Genomic DNA, 25421 nt, shown 5'->3' on the forward strand with positions numbered 1-25421 from the left:
TGACATGCCAGGAATATCATAAAAAATGTCAAAATATAGAATTAATCGAGTTTGAAAAAAATAAAAGATAAAAAAGTGGAACATGTCCTTCTTAAATAAAACAAGGTAATTAATAATATTACTGTACACACACATATAACTTTTTTTTTTATTATATCGCCAATAACCAACAATAGTAATAATATAACAAACTATTTCTACAGAGTACAAACTAAAGTGAAAAAAATTAATAGACACTAAAGAGGTGATATCTACTATTCCCACTTCAATCCCACCAATTTGGGTAAGGCATTTGACACTAAAGAGGTTACATTTACTATTTGAGCTGCAGTCTATACCAATTTAGGGAAGGTATTGGACACTAAAGTGACGACATTTACTATTCCCACTCCAATACAATCCTATATGGGGAAAGTGTTGGACACAAAAAGGGGGAAATGTACTATTCCCACTTAAATCTATACCTATTTCGGGACGGTATTGGATACTAAAAGGGTGACATTTAATAATCCAATTCCAATCTAAGGCTGTTTGAAAAAGGTGTTGGACGCCAAAGAGGTGAATTGTACAATAGGCTTTTCAATATGAATAATTTTAAACAAGGTAATACATAGGGAAGAAGACAACTACACAAACATATTCATAGACATTTCCTTTACTGTAAAATAAATAAAAAAATAATGTAAAAAAAATACCCTAAACTACAAACTTATATATATACATTTAAATATTAGAATAAGAAAATATATGTTTATTACTATTTATTGTTAAATAAAAATCTAAATTTTTTACTAACATTCCTACATTTAAAACAATAAAATAATAAACTATTATTCTAAATTAAAAAAATCATAAAATAAGAAAACATTTAAATCAATTTTATAATTTTATAAATATAAAATATAATTTTTGAATTCAATTATGAATAAAAAACACATTTCTACAATTTAGGTTCCCTAAAATCTGCATAACTAAAGAATTTCCCAAAAATTCTAAATATTTAATTTTAATAAAACGTTTGCTATATACTTTGAATTTTGTGGTTTAAAAAAATATTGTTTTAACCTTAATATATATATTAATTAAAATGAAAATTGCAATTTATAAAAAAATATTAAAATTACGAAATATAAGAAATCTAAATTATTAATTTACATAGCTTAAAAATGAATAATGTAAACGTAAATTTCAAATATACAGTGTTTAAGAATCCCACCACCCTTATCCCATAAAAACACAATTTCCTTCGACAAAACAATTATTAAACAATTATTTGTATATATAAAAACAACTAAATATAAAACTTTCAACAATTTCATAACTAAAAAAAACCCTTCTATAAACACAAGTATAAAAAATACAATAAGACACAGTACAATAAATGACATACTAATTAACACTTACAAATGATATTACATGCAATGATATTTAATACATCAATATTTCTTATAACTATACTAAAAACAACACTAACAAGCATTGGTAAAGTCAATAGGTCTTGCCTATTTGAAATATATCACTCAGCTAATGTTTTTTTAGCTATGTTGCAAATGGTTGAAAGTAATGTAAAAAAGCTGTATGACATAGCCAGCATTATCCATGTTATAGCACTATTTTTAAAATTTACACTTACAGACGTTTACATAGACGACGTAGTCAGTCTTGAAAGTGGTCAGTTTTGTGATGCAATGTCTTTTCCTCACTCTCTCTAGGCTGATCTCCTGTACATTCATGCTATATTTACAGGTTTTGCAATGCCCACATCTCTAAAATCCTCGACTTTGTTGGAGCCATGTCAAATTATTAGTATTCAGATGGCTATGTACCAACATATCCCTTAAGGATAGATTTCTTTGATAGGTGATGTTGGGTGTGTCCCCTATTTAAGTCTTCAACACGGTATCTTGTGTTAAAAATGTTCATCTACTCTTTAGGATTCTACGTAAGTTGATTGCATGGCTATTGAATTTCGTAATGAATCTTATAGGTGCCTTCTCTGAATCATTCTGTTTTGGGGGTTTATCTCGCAACAGGGATATTTTCTGACACTCAGACGATCATTTCCTGCTTGGTTTTCTTATAGCTGTCGTCTGTACTACCGTTTCTTTTGGCTCTAAGAAATTCACTGTAAACTATACTCCAGCAAAAGCTGGGTGGGTGACAGCTATCTGCATGTAAAATTTAATTCCCATCAGTATTTTTCCTAAAATGTTTTGTCTCCCAATAGTAAAATGTCTTTTTCCAAGGAATTTCACCTCTTACAGCAGACTCATGAACAATCTTTCCGGAATACGCAAAGAGGAAAAGGAAAAACAAATAAACCAAAAAACAAAGGCAGAGAAGCAAAAAGCATGGGAACATGGGGTGAGTACAGAAGAAAACATAATGGATGCGATCACTTCAGACCAACAACTGACTGTAATTAATTAAGCTTTCAAAACGAGAACTCACATCTACTGAGAATGATGTTTTAAATTTCGGTTTATCTTTTTGCCTGGTAACTTTGCACAACTACGAATAGATCTGTTCAGGTTTGTTCGAAAATTGAAACTTCATAAATATCACCTTATTAAGGAAGACAATCCTAAAACCATATACTCTGCCTCAGATGCAATATAAACCAATCTAACTATTGATGACATTTAGGCACTACATATCCTACATGATATTGATTTAACTTTGAACAATGATGATATAACAAACAGAGATTCTCCTTTTGATCCATTTGTTCCTAATGTAATGGAGAGTCCTCTGGAGGATTTTGGGATCAGAACTGATCTATCTGTTGAAACACATTTGAAACCATCATCTAAGTGTCTTCCCCAGAGTGACAAAGAAAACATCAATGTGTTCAGTGATTTACTTAGTAAAAAATATTGTAATGTTGTGTAGGAAGAATTCTAAATCACATAATCTGAATCAGGACCAGAGAGTGCATGGGTCCCCCCACCAAGGGCGTAAAAATGTCCAGGGCACCACTACCTCCCCGGGGTTAAATTTAATAGTAAGCGCGGACCTCCTTAACTCCTAAAGGTCCCAGAGACCACGCCTCCACTGGGCTACAAATTAAAACTTATATATGGGGGGGCGCGTGGACACCCCAGGCCCCCAGGGACCACCTCCTCCCCGGGGCTATAAATACATTGAATAGGAAGCCCGGGGGACCACCACCTCCTGGGGATAACTTTAATATGAAGTGGGGGGCACGCGGACCCCCCACACCATGTGGACCACCACTTCCCTAGGGCTTTCTTTTTTTTTTTTAGGAGGGCACAGACTCTCCACCCCTTGGAGCCGTGCATGGCCCTGGGGACCACCAACCCCCAGGGCCGGCTCCTGCTATATCCCTGGGTGCCCACCCACAGGACATATCTTTTTGCTTTTGCCTAGCGGAAGCTTTTACAGCTGTCATCAGCAAAAACAAACACTCCGGCTCCAGGGTGGGAGCTGTCAAAGTGCTCTAACCACCTTTCCAGCAGCTTCCTCTATGCAGCAGCAATGCCGGCTCCCACAGGAGGCAAGGAGCTGGCAGGCACCGCGGAAAGCATTCAGGCTCCCCCTGCTGTCTCTAACGCTGGTGACTGGGTGCCCTGGGTGAGTTCCAGGGCACATAGCATTACAAGGCCGGCCCCGGGGGTTGGGATCTCTGGGGCTGAATTCGGCTCTGAGAGGGGGGGCACACAGGCCCCCTATCACTGTATTGTGGCTGGGCACCAGGGGATGGAGACCCCAGGGCCGAAATCGGCCCAGGAGGTGGGGTTGAACAGCCCTTCACCCTTTTTTTTAATATATATATATATTACGGCCGGGACCTGGGGAAGGGGTCCCCGGGGCTGAATTCGGCCCTGGGAGGGGGTCCATGCTGACCCTCCTCCCCAATTTATTAATAGCCAGACCCAGGGGATGGAGTACCCGAGGTAGAAATCTGCCAGGGGGTTGCGCTGCCCCCTCCCCTATTCAATTATGGCCGGGGGATGGGGTCCCCAGGGATGAAATCGGCCCAGGGAGGGGGCCGCAGTCCACCTCCTCCGTTGTATTTTTGCTGGGCCCCAATTAATGGGGTCCCTGAGGCCGAAATCAGACAGTGATATCATTTGAGATGTCATCTGTGATGTCCTCAGTGATGTCACTGACAATGTCAGGAGTGATGTGATATGTGAAGTCATAAGCAGTGCATTGCGGGGGCGTAAGTTATAGTTAGCTCAGGTAACAAAAGCTGCTGAATTTCACTGGTCTGGTATGAGTGAAATGTGAGCCAAACTATAACATCCCTGTAACATTTCCTTTTTTCAGTGAAAAAAAATCATACAATTGAATTACCTTTGTCACGTTGCAGGGAGCCACTTCTCTCGTACACTTCATCTTCATCTACTACCTACCCACCAACACTTTTTAGCTTATCTCCCAAATCTCTGTAATGATGGGGCACACAAGTTAAAGTAAGATCGCACTCACATTCTTCGTGGAAGGGAAATTAAGTAGATCATATATGATTCTTCACAAGTGTGGAAGGGAGTGGAAAGGGTGAAAGACAAAACAGTGGAGACTATCGACCCACAAAATACTTGACCGCATAACAGACTCATCATAAACATTGACTTTGGGGTTTGTGGGATCACTTCTAGGGTAACTTAATAAGAACAATACTTAAGTACCAACATGCCATGTAGCAGGTGCCACAAGTTGTTTTGGCTTTCAACTACACTTTAGTTCACACCCTTCTTTGCAGTCCTTCCCCTTTCTTTTGTTTCCCCTTTCCAGTTATCCCACACTTAGGACTTTACCTATCCTTTAACTGCTGAGATTGTTTACTCCTAATTATTGCTGTATTTAATTTTCAACTTGGTTTTCTGGGGCTTTACACTGAATTCCTAGTCTATCTGTGGCTGCTCCAAGAGACTGTCAAGCCAAGGTCTACACATATGTCTGCCTAACTTGAAGTCTAAATAATGTTATATTGGTATTAATGTTTTCTTCCTACCTTATAGTGAGTTGGAGTATAAGGTAAGAAGTTGTTGCTGAGTCCCGGACTTGTTGCTGAGTTCGGGCAAAAAAAGACTTCTTCATTCCAGTGCACAGCGTACTCCAGTTCAGAGTTTACTACCCTAGTTTTTATTGTAGGTGTCCAGCGTTCCCCTTCCGCCCACATATGGATTTTAGGGTGGCAGACGACTACTAAAACATGACTGTTCGCCAGGTCCAAAAGATAAAGACCTATCTGAGCAACCCTTACAGACAATGGTCCAAGTGGCATCAAAAGTTCATGTGGAAATGGATAGAGAACAGCAGGGAATGGTTTTCCTGCTAACTCGACCCACTAGCATTACAGACGTCAAAAGAAAGACATCGAGAGTCATAGACACCGCCACCAAAGCAAGTTCAGAAGCTTCGGGGACTAAGCCACTCTCCTGTACTGGAATAGTAGCAGGGAGGCCACCTCTTATGCATGTGCCAATGGCTCCACTGTGATGAAATGCTCACCATAACCGCATGGTGACGGTATTACAGTGCAAATTATGAACATCTAACAACTTTCTATTATTACCACTTGTCAATTTGGGCTTGTACATTAACCAAATAAGGTGTGGTTAGATATGATAAAATATTATACATTTCACAAAATAAGAATGGAAAGTAATGCGTAAGTTCACTTATTCTGTGCTTACAGAATCCGTTTGAACTAGAAGGCCATGGCCTTTATCCCAGGTTATTGGAACCATGGAGGTCATTGGACTTCAGCTAATGTTTTCAAAGAAGAGCACACTGAGAATATTTAAAGAGAATGTGCAAAATGCATTCTTTAGTATCAAGAACATCTTATTAATCTGGGATATATTCCAAGTGTTGATATAATGCAGTAGTGAGGTGCAATTATAGTTCAAACCATAAAAATAGAGAAGGTAATCATTGGTTATGTTTTGTGGTTTGAACTGGACTATGTCCTTAGTTTGAACTAGAGAGGTCTCTATCAGTCAAGACGAAAAGATACATTTAAAGACCAACGTACATGACAGAGGTGGCTTCACATAATTTCTAATTTGTTCAGATCATAAGGTGAGATCATTGAAATTGGATACAACCATGATATATCCTAATTAAGAGAAATTGTTAAGTCTACAATAAAGCTTTTAGAGGCCAAGGAGAGAGATATGAAGCTGAGGATTGAAAGAAGCCAAAAGAGCAAACAGATGTCAGTGTTCCTGGATGCTGAGCCCTTAGTAGCACCTCTCAGTAGAGTATTTCTGCCATTCTTATGAGATGAGAAGGACCTGTAAAGAAAGACCAAAGTTGTGTGTATGTATGTGTCTCTTAATACTTTCTGCCTTAGATTGATAATATTACTAACTTATATAATTTGGACAAGGGCTAGTTAGAATATGATTTAGGTTTCTTGAAATATAACAACAATTGAAAAGTTTTAAAATCTAATTAATGACAAATATGTCTTCATCTCTTATATTTCCTTTTGTTTAATACTTGCTGTCGGTTGTAGAATGTTTTTGTCATTTTGATATATCAGATGATGTTTCAGATATTCCCTAAACATAAATTCACCAGTTATAGTTAACTGAAGTAACTATAACTCACTCCCTTACAATGCATTGCTTATGACCTCACATATCACATCACTCATAAAGTTTTCTATAACATCACTGATAACATCGCTTATCACTTCAGAAATTAAAATTATTGATTGCATCACTGTGCAAGGCTTAAAATGTAATGTATTTACTGACATTTACACCTAACCATAACACCACTTTAACCTTTGGTTTTTCGGTGAATTTATGAGTTTTTTTAACGTGACTCACACTTAAGCTCCTTTCGGAGTTATAGAAAGATGTGGCGGCATTCCAGGAATTTAATAACACCTGTGTTTATTGCAGCTAACACGTTTGTATAGCCTCGAATCCAGTATTTCGACATTTTATCATGTGACTTTTCCCATAATAAACACATCATTTTCATTGAAATATTATGTGCTAATTTTGTATTGTTCCTGGTAAACTTATTGAGGCATACATGTGCATTTTCATTCATCATCACAATCCGCCTCTCCTACTTCAGAGCCAATGTACTAATGAGTGTAATTTATGTAAGTAGAATTTTGCTTTTGGTGCATACTCACGTAATTTATAATTGTTGATATTCCGAAGTATAATCAATCAGAGCTCATCGACGAGCCGCGCGCTGAAATTATTTGGCATGCATATCATGCAATAGGCCTCATTTTAGAATATGATAAGCTGTCTTCAAATTTCAAAAAAGTGTATTTCTTAAACATATGAAAAGTTTCACCTAGGTACATCTGATTATATCTCTTCATTGATAAGTATTTATTGAAGGTGGGAGTTTTACACATGAACTGAGAAAATATGCCTACCTCTGCCCTGATGACAGTGAACTAAGAGGCAAGTCAGTTGCATTGGGTATCCTATATGTGACCTAGATTCTTATAAAGGATGGAGAATTATTATAGTCTATTAAATCAAACACAAGAGAGGTTACTGTACAGTGCACATCTGTAACCCACTTATTTATTTAAAGGTGCTCTCATATGTGAAAACGAACAAAAAAGGACCCTTTCTAACATCAAAGATTAATAGTTTGACTTTTATTCTTAGAGGAGGAGGTTAGAGTGAGAGAGACATGCATAATCCTCATTTTATTTTTGTCAGGCTTACATAAATTAACCTTGACCAAGGACATACCAGTGCTTTTCAAGAGACACAGACTATGTGATATTTTTTTTGTCTTCCACACAGGGGGAATTTGCCTGGAATCACTGAATGCCAAGCTGATGCCGGGATTCAGGCCTGGTTCCTTGTTGGCAGATGGTCCGCAGCTTTCGCCTCTAGTCCACATCACTTCCTGTAAAGGCTCAGCTCTTTTTAGGCTCAAGGATTCACAATGACCTCAAGCTGAGGCCTCTTGGCATTGTGCCGGCTAGTTTTTTCAGAGCGATTTGTAAAATCAATTTGAATTCTAAAGTTTAACAATAAGCAATTAGCAAAGAAGGTGCATTAATATAAGGGTTATGCTATGTGCCAGAGAAATTTTATCTTCCCACATTAGATCTTTGTTAGAACTGGGGGTCTCTAGTTGGCAGAGGTAGGTACCTTTAACCAAATAGGGACCTTTGCTTCTAGTCAGGGTAAGGGGGTACACTCCTAAAATAACCCCTGCTCACCCCCTTGGTAGCTTGGCACAAGCAGACAGGCTTATCTCAGAGGCAGTGTGTAAAGCATTTGTGAACACATACAGTAACCCAGTGACAACACTACAGATGGACACCACACAAGTTGTAGTATAAAAATAAGTATTTTTACATAGACTTAACACAAGACCACAAATGACAAAAATCCACAATACTGTATTTTAAAAATGGTAGAAATAGCTTAGTTCTCTTAAGATGGTGAATGCAACACTTTAAGTTCAATGTACCTTTGGATGCGTAACACTATACAACAAAAGTGTTGCAGGGAAGGTGATGAGTAGGTTCCTTACACGCAAGAACAGTGATGCGTCGGTTCCCTACTGCTGCGTAGGGGACGATGATGCGTCGGTTCTTCTCGGCGTGGGGAGGCGATGCGTTGGTTTCTTACTGCGCTTCCGTGGTGATACGACCAGCAGCGCCGTGATGCGATGAAGATCCGGTGCAATGAAACAAAATGTCGTCTTCTTCTTGATGCGACAACGATGCGTGCATGCCTGACGGCCGTGCAGTGCCTCAACTAATCTTCTGAGGCGTGACAGGCCCTGCGACACGCTTCTCCGGTGATGCGACGGCGTCTGCTGCAACGGCGACACTCTTCTCCGGTGATGCAGGGCGCTTCGGTGATGCGATGCGACAGCGGCGGCACGCTTCCTCAGCGATGTGACGACAGCTGCTGCGGCAGCGACACGCTTCTCCGGTGATGGGACGGAGTCTGCTGCAACACTCTTCTCCAGTGATGCGAGGCGCTTCGGCGATACGATGGCGACAGTGGCAGCGGCGGCACGCTTTCTCGGCGATGCGAGGACAACTGCTGTGGCGGTGACACGCTTCTTCGTCTTGAGTCGCGCTTCCAGCTCCCAGCGGCATGCGGTCTCTTAGAAGGCCCAGCTCAACAGCAGGCACTTCAATTCCCAGCAAGGGAATGCAGGGGAGCTGGTTGGTGAAGACTGTTGTCCCTGAGACTTCGGCAGGAGGCAAGCTCTATCTCAAGCCCTTGGAGATCCTTTACAAGTTGATGAAAGTAGCACGAAGTTCCTTTTCTCCTTTCTTTGGCAGTCAGGCAACCACTGCAGGTCAATCCCCCAAACAGCACTCAGCTTAGGGATAATCTCTTCCTCAGTTTCTCTGGTTCCTCTCCTCAGCACAGGTTCTTCTTGTTTCCCAAAAGTGATCTAAAGTTCTGGGGTCTGGGTCCCCCCTTTTATACTCATTTTCTCTTTGTTCTCTGAAGGCAGAGAGGCCTTTGCCTAGTCCAAACCAGTTCTGGTCAGTCCTGGAGCACTTTGTTGACAAGACTCCTTCTTTCCTTTCACAGTGTAGGCCAGGGACATCAGTCACACCACAGGAGGTGGAGCCAGCATTGTGGAGGGAAGGCACAGTCCTATTCAGGTTCCAGGGGCAACTCCTCCCACCCATCTACATGCAGATCTCTCTATTCAGCCCTGTGCTGACTCACCCTGTCTCCTGGAATCCCCCAGCCCCGTCTCTAAAATTCCAGACAAGGAATACACAACCTAGCAGAGGCAGGCTTGGATGGTTAGACAAAAAAATACCTACTTTCTAAAAGTGGTATTTTCAAACACAGAATGTTAAAACCAACTTCACTGATAGATGTATTTTATCATTCTGAGTTCAGGCATACTAAACTCTAATTTCTACCTAGTTCCCTGAGTCAGTTAGGATTATAAGATGTTAGAATCAAACTACCTATTCTGGCCTATGGGGAACAGGTAGCCTTGCAATAGTGAAAAACGAAAATGGCTCTTATTCACTATCACGACATGCCACACATATCAGGGCACGTCCTACATTTTACCTAAAATGCACCCTGCCCTTGGGCCTACCATAGGGGTGACTAATATGCAGAAAAGGGAAGGTTCAGGGACTGGCAAGTGGGTGCACTTGCCCAGTCAACATGGCAGTACCAGACTGCACACAGGCTCTGCAGTGGCAGGCCTGAGACACAATTTACAGGATGCTTCTGTGGGTGGCTCAACCAGTGCTGCAGGCCCACCGGCAGCATTTGATTCACCAGCCCTGGACACACTCAGTGCACTGTACTAGGGTCTGACATGTAAACCAAACCAGCCAATCATGGAGTCACTAATCCATACATCAATTTACCATAGGGAGCACTTGCACTGTGGCACTGAATAGCAGTGGCACAGTGCCCAAAGCATCTATAACCAGCAAAAACATAACAGGCAACAGCAAAAAATGGAGCCAGGTCTAACAATCTTTAAAAACAGACAATTGACTGATGCCACTCTTCACCATTATATGGTCATCTAGGTTCCCAAACAAATCAACTCCTGGAGCAACAACATTTTTGGGTTGTCCAACAACTGCTCAAGATCTAAAATAATTTGTAGCAGCTTGTGGGGTTCGTATTCAGGCTAAACATTCTCCTTTAGCTCCTTCAGCATTGTTATAATCAGTTCCTGTGCCACTATGGCCCTGCTATACACTTTCTCTTGGTTTTATTGTGGAATTGCAAGAAGAACAATTGCAATATAATACTATCCGAGTGGTGGTTGACTAGAATTGCACATTTCCTTTCCATTAACGTGTTATCTTTTGCTAAAACCTTAGCTGTTATAATTTCACCATATGTGGTACATGAAATCCCTGTGTTGACAACTGATTGAGGTTCCTGATTTATTTTCACTTTTGGAAATCTCTTTGTCATTTTTTAAAGATTGAGGAACGTTTTTCATCCAGTCCGCATCCTCAAAGGAACAGCACACAGAGAGAGTAAATCAAAGTCTGGAGCAATACTTAACAATGTAATGTAGAAATATTAATTGGATGCATTTTATTTGGATGGCTGAATTTGCATTTAATGCACCACATTCTTCCACTGGTTTTTCACTATTTTTCTTTTTAAATGGTTTCCACACTTGTATGACAGATTGAGAAATTCAATCTCTTTTGAATAAAGTCCCAGCTATTGAAGACGTACATGAAGAATTGTCTCAATCACATAAGATTGCACAACAGAGTGTAGAACATGCAAAACAAACATGCAAACAATATACCGACTGCTCTATGTTCCTAGGCTTAAATCAGAGCCAAACTGCTGTAGATACTAAAATGGACCTCCTTGAAAAAGTGGACAAACACGATCACTGTATAGAGCAGCTTGAACGCCATACGTCGGATGTCAAAGATGGGCACTCCGCAGACATAGAGAAGCTCCTGAGCATGGAGAAGGTGCTAAAAGTTATTTGCACAAAAAATGAGGGCCTGGAGGCCCGCTCGAGGTGGAACAATCTTTGAATCCTTGGGGTACCTGAGTCGACAGCAATGGGCAGAATGGAGGACAATGTAGAAGAGATGCTTTGAGTGCTCTTTGGAGAGGCGCTCTTTGGAGAGGCACTCTCTGCTCTGTTTTCAGTGAAGTGAGCCCACAGGTCCCTTGGGCAGTGGCCCCCACCGTGATCCCCCAACCCGGCCCATAAAAGCTCGCCCACCGAACTATGGAGACCGCAATGTGGCTTTGCACCTGGTGAGTGAGAGACATCCACTTCATTACCAGGGGAAAGAGGTGTCCAGCTTCCCAGAATTCACAGTGGCAGTGCAAGCCACCAAGAGAGATTTTCTGCCAGTCAAACGCATCCTCCAATGCATGAACGCCAAGTACTCCCTGCTCTATCCCGCTATGCTGTGGATACTACACTTAGGGAAGACTCACTACTATGCTGACCCCAAGACTGCAGCCAAGTTTGCCATGTCCCATAGGATGGGCTTGGAGCACCTCAACGACAATGATTAGCCCTAAGACTCTGTGTGCAGCTGCTTACTGGTCATGTGGGAGTACAGCTTTTCTCCCGATATGGTATCTCCCCATAATGTCAGGGCTATTGACCACAGGCTGATCTAACTTGGATGGACACAGTGATGAACCACATGCACTGTCCTGTTGATTCCAGTAAGAGGGAGCTCTGTCAACTATGTCCCAAACTGTGATGGCTGGGTTGCTAGTGGTGATAGACATTTGACAGTCCGGTTGAAGCTGCCCGGTGAGCCCGGCTCCATGACATGGTACTCTCCCGCCACCCGGCTACGAACTGGCTGGGAGTGAGTCAGACCTTTAAATTGCCCTCAAGGGCTGAGGCCCTGGAGAGTTCTCCTAGTCTGTTGTTGGCTTTCACAAGGATGGTGGCCAAATTGAGGGGGGCTAAAGTGGGAGGTGAAGTGAATGTATGTTTGATGCTGTAGCTTGCAGCCCCTTGGCTGCCTAATGTTTTTCCTGTCCTTTTCCTTAGAACCACTCAGTGCGCAGATGCATGCTTACATGGCTGGTGTTTGGTCATTAGGCAACTGGAACCCCCTCCACCATTCCCTTGCTATCAATGCGGTCAGTTAAGGTTTTAACCTGGAATGTTTGGGGTCTAAATGATTAGTGCAAGGCGTGACATGTCCTTGTTTACCTGCAGAGAGACTTTATGGATGTTTGCTTCATGCAGGAGCTACAGCTTATGGAGAGTACCCAGGTGCGGCTGTGGGTGGGCTAGGTAGGAGAGGGACACGAGGCATACTACTCAAACAATGCCGGCGGCATGGCTAGAATTTTTCGTAAGCGCCTGCCGTGGTGCATTCACCATGTGGTGCCCGACCCGCACGGATACTATGTTTTGCTTTTTGGAATATTGAAGGGCCACCAGAACAAGCTTATCGCAGTGTATGGGACCAATGTTGATGACCCCAAGCTCTTTGCGGAGGTGTGGCAAATGGCGAGCACAGTAGGCCCTAGCGCGATTCTGTGGGGCAGAGATTTTAATGCTGTTTGAGACCCAGAGGCGGACAGATCAAGAGATTCTTGACGCCAGCACCCAAGGTGAGTAGCTCAGCTGCCTCTGCTTATGGATGACTTTGACTTAGTTGATTTATGGCGCTTCCAACACTAAAATGACACTGAAGGTACATGCATAGCGGCGGTGCACACTATGTAGTCGGGCATCGATTATTGGCTGGTGTCATGTGATAGCAACGCATGGACCACATGAGTTTCCTACTTGCCTAGGACAAAGTCCAACCAAGGTTCAGTTCTGCTTGAACAAGAAAGGAAATTTGATCCGCAATTGGATCTGATATAGCGGAATACTTTGAACATAATGATAAATCTGAAATCCCTCTGGGAGGCTTTTACGTTTGGATTAGGAGGCACATGCATCGCGCAGCAGGCTGGGGTGTTGCGAGTGCTGCACGGCCAGCTTGCGCAGTCAGAGGAGATCACTGAGCTATTATTTTGCAGAATGTAGCGCTGCCACTCTAACATCCACCCAGGACAAACTGGAGGAATATGAGGAGGCTGCGCAGAGTGAGACTCATTATCTTAACATGGAGGTCCGCACCTGGAGATATGGGGAGGGGGACAGAGCAGGCAAGACCTTGAGCCACATGCTCGCAAACCCTGGGAGGGCAACTACATAGTAGAATTACTCGATGAATATTCCAATGAGCACATTGGCACTGAGGCTGTCCAGGGGGCGATGATTGCCTTATTTTCCTCACTATATAAAACAAAGTAGACTACTCCTCCCTACCTAGACCTTACCACCTATTTTGACTCTGTACAGCTGTTGTGGCTAGAGGATGGTCACAGGAGATATCTAGATGAACCCTTTTCAGTTGAGGAGGTTGTACAGCTTATTAATGCTATGCCAGCTGACAAAGCACCCGGTCTGGATGGCCTCACGGCTGTATTTTATAAAGAATCAGCCCATTTACTGGCCCCCTAATGCCTTGCCATTAATAGGGAATCGCTGTCTGCCAGCTCTCTGCCTTTATCCTTATAATAGGAGTTGATTGTGATGATCCTTAAACCTGGTAAGAATACCCAGCGATGGGAGTCATACCGCCCCCATCCATGATTAACATGGACAATAAAATCCTGGCTAAACTGTTCGCTTCACGACTGAAGTGCATCCAAATTAGTCAGCTTTTGTTCCAGGCAGATCAACATCAAACAATCTTTGCACCTTCTTCGCCTTCTCCAATCAATCGACTCGACCCTGAACGCAGTGACGTGTTTTCCTCTGGGGTTTTAGATTCGCTTGAGCTGGTGTATCTCTTTGCACTGCTATCTCGCCCTAGAATGAGTTCCCGGTTTATACGGTTGATTGGGCTTCTCTACGGTCAACCTGTGACCAGGCTGCGGGTCAATGGGAGGATCACCCCTCCTTTACGGTGACAAGAGGGACTCAGAAGGGCTTCCCTCTGTCCCCTATATTATTTGCAATAGCTATGAAGCCGCTTGCAGCCTGGCTGTGGCAACACCATGCACACCGAGGCCTAGCATTCACACCCTGTAGGACTGTAGTGTAAATGTATGCAGAATGTCACCCATTATGTCAGAGACCAACAGACAAATTTGGACCCATTAATTAGGGAATTTACCAGATTTCGAGGTCTTTCAGGGGTCACCATCAACTGGGTGAAGTCTATCCTATTACCCTTGACGGACGTGATGGCAAAGTTTTCCCTCGAATACCCACTCGAATGGCCGGACTGACCTGTAAAATACCTAGGGATATGGTTTAGTAGAGCTATCGATAATCTCTGGAGGGGTAACTAAGGGCGTTTGTTGACGTGGACGTATGAGCATGTGGAGAGCTTTCAGAGGCTCCCACTGTCTCTAACAGGAAGACTGGCCATTGCAGAAATGGTGATCTTTCTAAAATTCCAATACCAGTTTATTAGCCTGCCTCTTCCCTTGCCGCTTTACTTCCGTCGACAGTTCTGTTCCTGCTCGGTGTCCGGTGGCCACCTCCAGATTGCTTGGGAAATACTGACACTTCCTTTCGAACAGGGGGGACTGGGAGCTCCAGATATGGACCTATACCATTATAGTGCTCAGGTGCAGTTTGCACACCATTGGCTCTTCCCTACACAATTTCAGGCCCACACGGGTCCTGAACACGATCAGGCTGTGCCGTGCCACCTACAGATGGCACTCCTTCTGGCCCTCAAGCACCCAAGGGCTCAAATAGACACAGTGGAATGCACAGTATGGGCGTGGAAGGAGCTCCAGCAAAGGTCCTGTCTGGAACATCTATTTGCCCCATCGGTGCCCCTTATATTGGTGCCCCTTACAGGGTACCTCTTGTTTTCCATTACCCTCAACACTGGCCTCGTACTAGATTACATAACCTGTGGCTGACATCCATGGGGTCGACATACTCATACGGTAACTTTATATCACCGCAACAGGCGCTGCATGGTCCCGACATCACTCTCCTAGACACTTTCACATATTATCAATTACGAACCTCTGTCCATGCGACCCACAACTAATTCCTGGAGACCTCATCCATTTTTCAAGTCCTTGAAGCAACTCTCACTCTTCCCTCCCCTCGCAATTTGATCATGCAGCTATATGCCGAAATGCAATAGACCGCATCGGTGGGCATCCCTATCCCTACCAGCCCGAGCGCATGAAATTCAGACCTAACACTTCCCCTCATTGATGATCAATGGTGGTACTGTTGCACCCAGTTGCGTGCGCTCTTCCCTATCTATATGCACAGAATGGGTCTGATTGACGATACGCTTGGTGTGGAGTACTAGCTGTTTACTCCACAGAAACTGCCCTGTCATCCATGTATATGTTCTTTATTTCTTTATTTTATTTATTTATTTAAAAACGTTTTATAAAGCGAGAACATGACCCGTATGGGTATCAGAGCACTGTACAAAGGAACAGAAGTGAAGGGAGGTAAAAACATGAGTACAACACCAAGGAACTTAAAACAAGAACAAGCAACAACCCATCTCGTTGGACATGTGAGGTACGAGGAGAACCAACAGGTCTTATGGGGCACTTGGAAGACAAATTACAACATTGAATAAAGGTAACAACCCATCTTGTGGGACATGTAAAGAACCAGCAGAGCAGCAAGTCTTAAAGGGCACATGTAGAGACAAAAATTAAAACTTATAAACAGAGGTTTAAAAGAGAGTTAACAGGAAATAAAAGTTAGTGAAGATAGCTTCAGGCCTATTGATGTAGATGGTCATTCATGAATAACCATTTGACTTGTTTCTTGAATGAGGAGGTAGAGGGGTTTGATTTGATCTCGGGAGGAAAAGCATTCCATATTCTTGGTGCAAGACCAGAGAATGCACGATTGTAGGTTCTTTTCATTTTGAATTTGGTGGGTTTCAACAGTAGGGAGTTAGAGCTTCTTAGGGTCTGATTCTAACTTGATAGTTCAAGTGTTTTAGCCAGGTAGATGGGGGTGTTGTAGTGAATTGCTTTGTGTGTCAGGCACGCAATCTTGAAATGGATCCTTGCTTCGATAGACAGCCTGTGTAGCTGAATTAGGGCAGGTGTGATATGGTCATATTTTCTGGACCCAGTGATGAGTCTGACCTCAGAGTTCAGAGTGGCTCTCAGAGGTGCCAAACTAGTTTTAGGTAACCCAGCCAGGGTCACCATTCCATACTCCAAGTGTGAGAGAACTAGGGATTGGACTGCAGACTGCATGTCCTCAGAAGGCAAGATTTGCTTGATTTTTCTTAATATGCTGAGCTGATGATTGGCTCCCCTTGTAGTTGCACTGATGTGATCTTGCATATTCAGGTATTTGTCCACAGCTATGCCTAAACATCTCGCAGAGTCAACAATATGAGGGATGCAGTTGAAAGCTGTGAGTTGTTTGCACCAGTGTTGAGTGGGCGCAGAGTTCTTTACCTCTGCCCTTCGCAATGACCTGGTAGCCATCCTTTTAGCAGGTGCTTCTTCACAGCATTTAATTTTTCACTCCACTACACTATTGACCCTTACCACCCTTCACATTAGTGAACACACACTGGCTCTATTTCTACCTCTCTGATCGCTCCTTTTCAGTTTCACTGAATTCCTTGATCTCCACTCTGACATGCCTGCCTACCAGTGTCTCACAAAGCTCAGAAATGGGTCCTCTTTCTTTTCTCCCTTTACACCACCACCATTTATTTCTCTCTATAATCATGGTGGTTGTGCTGTCTTCAAGGCTGCCATCAAGAGTTCTTTCATATAACCCAGAATAAAAATCATATTAGGAGTGAATCAAACATAAAGCATATATTAGGTACTATTATTCACATCTTACAACCCATCTCTTATTGCATGAGGACCCAGTCTATCTGTAGCCCTTGCTCACCATTTGAAAATATTAAGGGCCCGATTTCAAACTACCATACTTGCAGGGGTGGAGCGGTGGCAGTCTTCCGACTGCCCTATTACAACTAGGGTGATCAGACCACCATTGCACAGCTGCAACCGCTAGGTATCATATATCTTGGGTCCGCAATATGCTTGGCGGGACCGCCACAGTTTTCATGCTGGTTCCTACTCCATGAAAACCGTGGCATAGAGGAAACAAAAGGGGGCCTACATGGCTCCCTGGTGCCTCTGGGCCATGCGATGCATGCAGGGGGGCACATGTTGTCCCCCCTGTGTGCATGCACCCCAGTGCCTGCACGTTATAGACTGCACCAGTCCATGAGTTCAGGTACTGCCTTTGACGCTCTGGCACTGCCAAGGGAACGTCAGAGAACTGCCCATCAGTGACTGAAAATGTCATAATCTGGCTGTGCAGTAGCCCAGCTCGCACACAGCCAAGCTCGTAATTATGCCCTAAATATTTGCCACAAGAGCTACCATGTCCTTTTATGTCCCTCGCCTTCTACTCACAAAGTTGATGACATTTGTCAGGAGACGACTGAATGACTGATGTGTAAATTCCATAAATACATGAAATAAAACATCAGACCTGCCAAACTAAGAAAAAGGTTGGGGGTGAGGTTTTTTTCACCCCCGACAATTTGCCAATAAATTGGATCAACATTCCAAACATACTGGCTAAAGAGCCATAAGTGACTGTGAGAAAGACTTGTGAAATATTCTAATTATTCCAAAACCTAACACCAAAGAGCAATATTTTCCAGCACATCATGTGTGCTCTAATCAGCTAAGAGTATGTGCCAAAGAAAAAATACTGATTAGGTGTACTCAGCATTTCACTTGGTTGAATAAACTTAGGGACTAGTGTTTACAAACTCCTCTCACTTTGCAGTCAGAGAAAAAAAAATTATGTGACAATATTGAGGGAGTACATGGAGTGTGAAATGAAAAGATGTAGGGTGTCATTTTTTCATAACATACAACTAAATGTAAATACCTATAAATTAACTGTACACATTTAGCAGTTAGGAAAGCAAAAATGAATCACATTTTTTGCAATTCTGAAGTGTGATGCAAACAAAGATTTTAATAGCATCAGAACAAATCAAGACACTTTACATGGTGGTGAACAAAGAATAATTATTCACTAAAACCCAATTTCCACACATTTTCATTTGTGTGTTATATAGTTGTATCAGTTAAACTGTAAGTCTGTGCAACATTTATACTTATTTCAATTGAAAATGAGCTGTCTGTAATTGGCAGAGCGCTACCATACGATGCTTAAGCTATATTTAAAAATTGCCTGCCTCATGTCCATTAAAACTAGGTGGGTCGTGAAAGTTTGTCGTTCAAAATGTGGGTTGTGGTTTTGAAGCACTGTGTTAATGTATTATAGCCACTGTTTTCAAGTGTCCTGGGCATACGTGAATAGCTCATTCAGTCCAGATTTCTTTTTTTGCATTCTGGCATTTGTACCCATACATAGTCCTTTATAAAATCAGCAATTTATATACCAGAAAGCAAAGGAAGAATCTGGGCTGATGATCTACTTACGCATGTATCAGGGATATTTGAGATCTTTTTGACCACTGTTAAAAAAAATCTATTCATATTATTGTCCACTGATATTGATCATTGCTATTTTCAAATGAAATCATATTGTACTTTCAAATATGTTACTTGTTATTTATTAGGCACTTTCTTACCGTCATAGCCAAAGAACTTGAATGACTCAAGAAAAATATGCTCTGGTGTTTAGAGAAAACAACATACTCTCTTTTTTGGGCTGGCAGGCAAACTGTTGGAAAAAAACAATTACCAATTATTTAAAATATACATAGAGTCAGCTTTGGGTTCTCCCAGAGGATTATTACTCTCTCACCACATATTACTAGCAGTTTGTAAATAATTCTGACTCCTATGGAGTGCTTGCATTGCCATACAAGAGGGGTTATTTTACATCTCAAAAGTACATTGAATCTTCACACATTAAAATTGTTATTTCATAAATGCATTGTATAAAGAAAATAATCACTTTTATTTTGTTATTGCCTTGCTGCAGGCGTTTTTAAATGGTTTGTCAGGTCTTGATGCAAGCGAGGTATGGTGGATGTTTTCACAGCATTTTGCATATCCATATACTCGAATAAATCACTTGAGAGCAGTAACATTGGTATTTATTTTATTTGAAATTACATGCTCAGGAAACGGAGTCCATGACAGCGTGGCACACACCACACGGCAGAAAGATCAACTGACCAAACTGCCATGCAGACTGACATATAATACCACCGAAACGTTTCAAAGGCAGACATGCATCTGTGCGCAGTTGAGGTCCACCTGCGCGCGCACACATGTTCGGAGCATAACAAGGAGCAATATTTGGAATGCCGCGCTCGCGCCAGATAGCTTCTGAGGCACGGGAGCGGAAGAAAATAATAGAACATAAAGACACAGTGCAACACCTTCCCTGTTATAAAACAAAACAAAGAAGAAAGATGCAATACTAATGAGTACATATAACTATTAGGTTGCCAGGTCATAGAAAAGTCTTTCTACCTAGGTGGCATTTGCACATTATGATTTTCTCTTTGTTGAGGTTGGGAACACATGAAAGTACTATTGCTGCTAACAGTAGGAACAGAGGGAACAGCATTTTCAACCTCAGCAGCGTACCCATGAATCTTTGAGGTGACAATGAAACCTGAAGGACACATATTACCCTCTGACACATCATAGGAATCAGAGTCCACCGACACACTAATGCGTGCAGTTTTTTCTGCTTGTTCTTTGGATAACTGTACCAAATCCATTTTGCTCCACCAACTCTTTGCTTTTAAGAATGACAAACCTTTAGACACCTTCTAAACACACACAGGAACAGCCCATCTAGATTCACCCTTCTTTACCCTCGTTTGAATCCTTACCAAAACCCAATCACCTACAGACAGTTCTCATGGGCGAGCTTTATGCTTCAAATCAAACAACTGCTTGGTATGCAACTGCTTCGCAGCAACCCAGTCCCCAACATCATCCAACAAGATATATGATCTTTCCTTGGTAACCCTCCTGACCCAATCAGGACAATCTCTTTCTCATCAAAAGAAAGGGAGACACTCCTGTGGTGCTATGAGGTGTAAGGAGATATGACCAGACCTTTTTTAGCAAAAACTCCGTAGCATTATACCCCATTGCTATAGAAGTTTGAATACCCTCTTTAAGAAAGCGATTCATGCGCTCCACTAAACCATTAACAGACGGAGAATAAAATGCTACGGTAATGTGTTTGCCTTGTTGTTCTTCCAAAAACGCACACATCCTTTTGAGACAAAATGAGTTCCATTGTCAGAAACCAACTCTTTTGGAGCACCTTCAACCAGAAAAATACTTCTAAGAAAGGCAATCACAGATTCAGTGTCAGAATGTGACATGAATTCAAAATACACCCATTTACTGAAATAATTGGCCAACAACATGAAATACCATTGCCCCAAATGTTGTAATTCAAAAGGCCAGGCAAAATCAAAACGTACTTAACACCAGGCCTCCTCAGGCAATGACACCAGAATAAGAGGCGTCTCCTGCTTTTACCAATGCTGAGAAACTAAACAAGCAGAACACTCTTCAACAAACTTTTCAACTTGAGCTTCCAACGACGGCCTCAAATAAAATTGTTTTAGAGCTTTGCATTTACTTGTCATTCCCAAATGCCCTCCATATGCTCCCTAATAAGTTGGGACCGAAGGGATGAAGGAGGCCCACAACGGTCACCCCTCTCTACAACTCTTTCAACCATCATTAACTCATCAGAAATCTGAATGAAAGGATGCAGGGAAACTTCAACAAACCTCTCCTTGGGTCATCCCTTCTCCATAAAACTTGACACTTTCTACAAAACCTGATCTGTAGAACTCGCTTGTAACCACTCTTCATGTGAAATAGGCCCAGTACTCGAAACAGCATCATCCACTAAAGCAATAACACACTCATTTCTACTTGAGTTCTCACTGGAATCTTATTGAATAGGAAGCCTTGATAAACAGTGCACTCTGGTGTTCGTACCACCTGGAATGTACTTTAAAACAAAGTTGTATTCCTGTAACTTAGATAACAGCCTCACTAAACGTGATGAAGCTTTACCAGTGCCATTACCATTCAGCAAATGATCAAAGGCTTGTGATCAGTGAGTATTGTAAACCGTGCGCCCCACAAAATTGCTTTGAATGTTTCCGCTGCCCAAGAACATGCTAATGCCTCATGTTCAATGGTGCTATACCGAGCTTCAGCTAACGAAATAGCATGTGAAGCAAAAGCCACAGTACGCTCCTTGCCATGAATAATTTGAGCCAGCACAGCACCCACACTGTTACCACACACTCTTTATCCGCTTGAAAAGCAGCAACAGCTGGTGCCAAAATAATAAGTTTTTAACAGATTCAAATGCAGATCGAACATCATCGCTCAATATATACTTTACCCCTTTCTTAAGAAGATCCCTCAGAGGTTGTACCAGATAAGCGTACCCATCCACAAATCTTGAATAGTACTCACTAAGACCAAGAAATGATCTGAGTGAATCTTTGTCTCTTGGAACCTGAGCATCCTGAAGGGATAGCTTAGGAGAAATACCTTCTGGGCCAATAGTATGACCTAAGTAGTCAGATTTCTTAGCATTGAATTTACACTTATCAGATCTTAATGTGATACCATAATATCTACATTTGTGCAAAACTTCCTCCACAATCACATCATGCTCTGCCAGTGTTCTAGCAAAGATCAGAATATCATCTTGGAAAGCCTGAACACCACTAATACCTTCCAGAATGTTGTCCTTCAACCTTTGAAAAACACTGGTCACAGACGCTAGCCCAAAAGGTAACCTTACAAACTTGAATGCTCCAACGGGAGTTACAAATGTGGTAAGTAATTGGGAATCAGAGTCTAAAGGAATTTTGTGATACGCCCACTTCAAATCAAGTAGAAAAAAGAGAGACGCATCCCCAATATTGGCTAATCATTCACGTATTTTAGATAAACAATGAATTTCAACAATACAGTTGTTTAAGCTGCGCAAGTCAGCACAGAGCCAGATACTTTTGTCCTTTTTACGCACTATCACAATGGGACTAACCCATTCAGATGATTCAGCTTTCTCAATTATGCCCTCAGAGTTCATTTGATCAAGCAAAGCTTTAAGTTCATCTCTGATGTTCAGGGGAACAGGATGGGCTTTGTGACACAGAGGTATGAAGTCTTTAAAACAATGGAATGAAAGTAATTTTTCACACAACCCACAGAATTACTGAAAACTTCAGGAAACGTCATACTCCACAATGCCGTACTTTCTTGTTTGACAGACTGAACACATGTCACAGGCACATCAGCGATTCTGACTGGTGGATCAGCACCAGGTACTAACATTATACCCAGCTTGGCTAAATCCTTCCAACCCACAATAGATCTGCCCTTTCTAGCGACATACATTTTTGTCACAATATATCTTCCTAAGCAAGTAACACAATCACTGAAAAATCCCCACATGTCAATGTCTTGATCACCATATGCTTTTGGCCGGACCTCAGGAGGTTGCAATTGTGCGCCACTTTTCCAGTTTGAATTGAACAATATATCAGATATAATAGTGATAGGAGCCCCCGAGTCACACATCAAGTCTAACGTGTGTTTTCTTCCCAGAATAACTTGACAAATGGGATCCTTAATTGTATCCTCAGATACCTAGGACACATCAAGATTGAGAAGTAGATTTGACAATTCCAAAGTTTCAACATCGGAAGGAACTTCAATGCTATTAACCCTGGAATTACTTTTCCCCATTTTACAAACACTATGAAAATGGCCACTTTTTTGCATTTGACACACCGTTTGCCAATTGCAAGATATTGAGGAAAAATTCACAGGCGTGACTTTAAGCCACATCTGTTACAAAAAACATTAGACTTCACTACACCCTTACCAAACTTATCCTTAGTTTTAACAACATTAATGTGCATGGAATATTCTACAGCATGCACTGCCAGAGGAGCAGAAGAAGAAGCTACTTCTTGGACCAAGACAAGGGAAGATTCCATAGAACGTTCAATGATTTTAGCAACCATTAACCCTTCATTTAAAGAAGGATCTCTGTAGCATAAAAGTTTCTCTTGAATTTTCCAGGAGCAACAACCATAAACAAACTGGTCACGTAAATAAATGTCTAAAGAAGCACCAAAATTGCAATTGGTTGCCAAAAACCTAAGGGCTGACAGATGTTCTTCCATGGATTCGTCTACAGCTTTTTTCCTCTTCACAAAATTGAACATCTCCAAAAGATAGATTTTTTTTGAGAATGTTCTTTGGCTTTAAGTAATGCATCCCAGTCACTTTCCTCATCTGTGGGTGCTGGTATTCTGGGTAAGTTATCAAAAACGTGTTGCCCTTCTTGCCCTAGATGACTAAACAGAATGGCTGCTTTACGTTTGATAATGTATTCATCTGCATCAACAGCCACCAAATAATTTTCAAAGGATCTAACCCAGATTGCCCATTAAATAGGTGGTTTTCCTGGACGCTCTAAAAATAAACTTAAATGAGCCAAAGCGTTTGAAGAAGAACAATCCATATTAAGAAAAGAACATAAACTACCAGTACTCCCGATGGGCGACACAGTGCACCCCCCTTTCCCTGGTTTTCTACCCCAGTTAGTTCGTGGTTACTCAATGGCCGCACTTCTATAGCCTCTGCGACGCCCCTCACAGGGGGTTCAGTCACATTGCACGGCACCCCTGCGGCGAGGCGATCATGGCGCACTCCAGTAGGGCACACCCAGAGGCTGGACCCGGGCACACATCTGCAGCCCCACTCAGGACAGCGAAGAACGGCCTGAAGGGCCGAGAGGCTGCTAGATCATAAGAACTGTGACTGGGCGCACTTGAAATGTAAATCTATGTGATAATGGCGATATCGCATGTGCCTGCGTGTTTCACTATCTATAAATGCCAATAAAGAAAGTTTTTCAAAAAAAGGGGAACCAGAGAGATGAAATTTAAAATGTTAGATTAAAGATTGCACCATAAAGTAAAAAAAAAAAGAAAAGAACATAAAACGAAACAAATTAAAAATAATGTTACATTTCTGAAGATAATAATTAAAGTATTTGTTCAAGTTACATAGTACCTTCAATGAACCAGGTGCGCCTGTCATCGTTTACTTTAAAAAAAAAAACACATATAATGTGTGCAGAAAAGCAACTGACAAGCTGTGCAAACAGCCAAATGTGTGCCTGTCACCTTCGATGAGATCTTCAAATATTGTAGACCAAGAAGAATATTGCTGTTTTGGGGATAAGCAGAGAAAACAAACAGTGCTTCCAATGAATAGCTGTCGGAAAAGCTACCCAGGAAACCGGAAGAACACAGTTTAATAGCAAACCAGCAACGAAATGCTCTGATAGGCTGCCCGAGAGTGAGTAGCCAGTGAGAAAGATCCTGTCAGAACAACCAATGCGCTACGCTGTACTTCACCAAACCAGCCTGACCAATAAGTGTAGAGCAAGGCAGGGAACTTGCGGAAGCCACTCCTCCTCCTACACGAAAATCCGTGGAAACTGAAATCAGGCTGTGAACTCTGTTGTGCAGGATCCCGAAATCTCCAATTGTCACCAAAATGTGGTGGGTGATTTCACAGCAATTTGCATATCCATATACTCAAATAAATCACTTGAGATAAGTAATGTTGGTATGTATTTTATTAGAAATTACATACTCAAGAAACGGATTACACAACAATGTGGCACACCCCACACGGCAGAAAGTTCAATTGACCAAACTGCCAGGCAGACTGACATATATTACGACTTAAACGTTTCAAAGGCAAACAAGCATCTGCGCGCAGATGAGGTGCATCTGCGCACACACACATGTTCGAAGCATAAGAAGGAGCAATATTTGGAATTCTGTTCTCGCGCCAGATAGCGGAAGAACATAATAGAACATAAAGACACTGTACAACACCAGGCCTATTGCCTTTGCC

The 25421-nt window shown here is 42.0% G+C and overlaps 1 long non-coding RNA gene across 1 annotated transcript in view; it reads right to left on the reverse strand.

The window, feature by feature from the left end:
• LOC146858349 (uncharacterized) overlaps positions 1–24771 on the reverse strand; it is a 68893-nt gene extending 44122 nt beyond the window's left edge. Inside the window, exons 1-2 of the long non-coding RNA XR_014979686.1 lie at positions 24680–24771; positions 19100–19191 (exon numbers count right to left, since the gene is read on the reverse strand). This is a non-coding gene — a long non-coding RNA (uncharacterized LOC146858349). The remainder of the gene's footprint in view (positions 1–19099; positions 19192–24679) is intronic.
• Between the last annotated feature and the right edge of the window lie 650 nt (positions 24772–25421).

Source organism: Triturus cristatus, chromosome 3_2 (assembly GCF_964204655.1).
Source record: "Triturus cristatus chromosome 3_2, aTriCri1.1, whole genome shotgun sequence".
Taxonomy (NCBI): domain Eukaryota; kingdom Metazoa; phylum Chordata; class Amphibia; order Caudata; family Salamandridae; genus Triturus; species Triturus cristatus.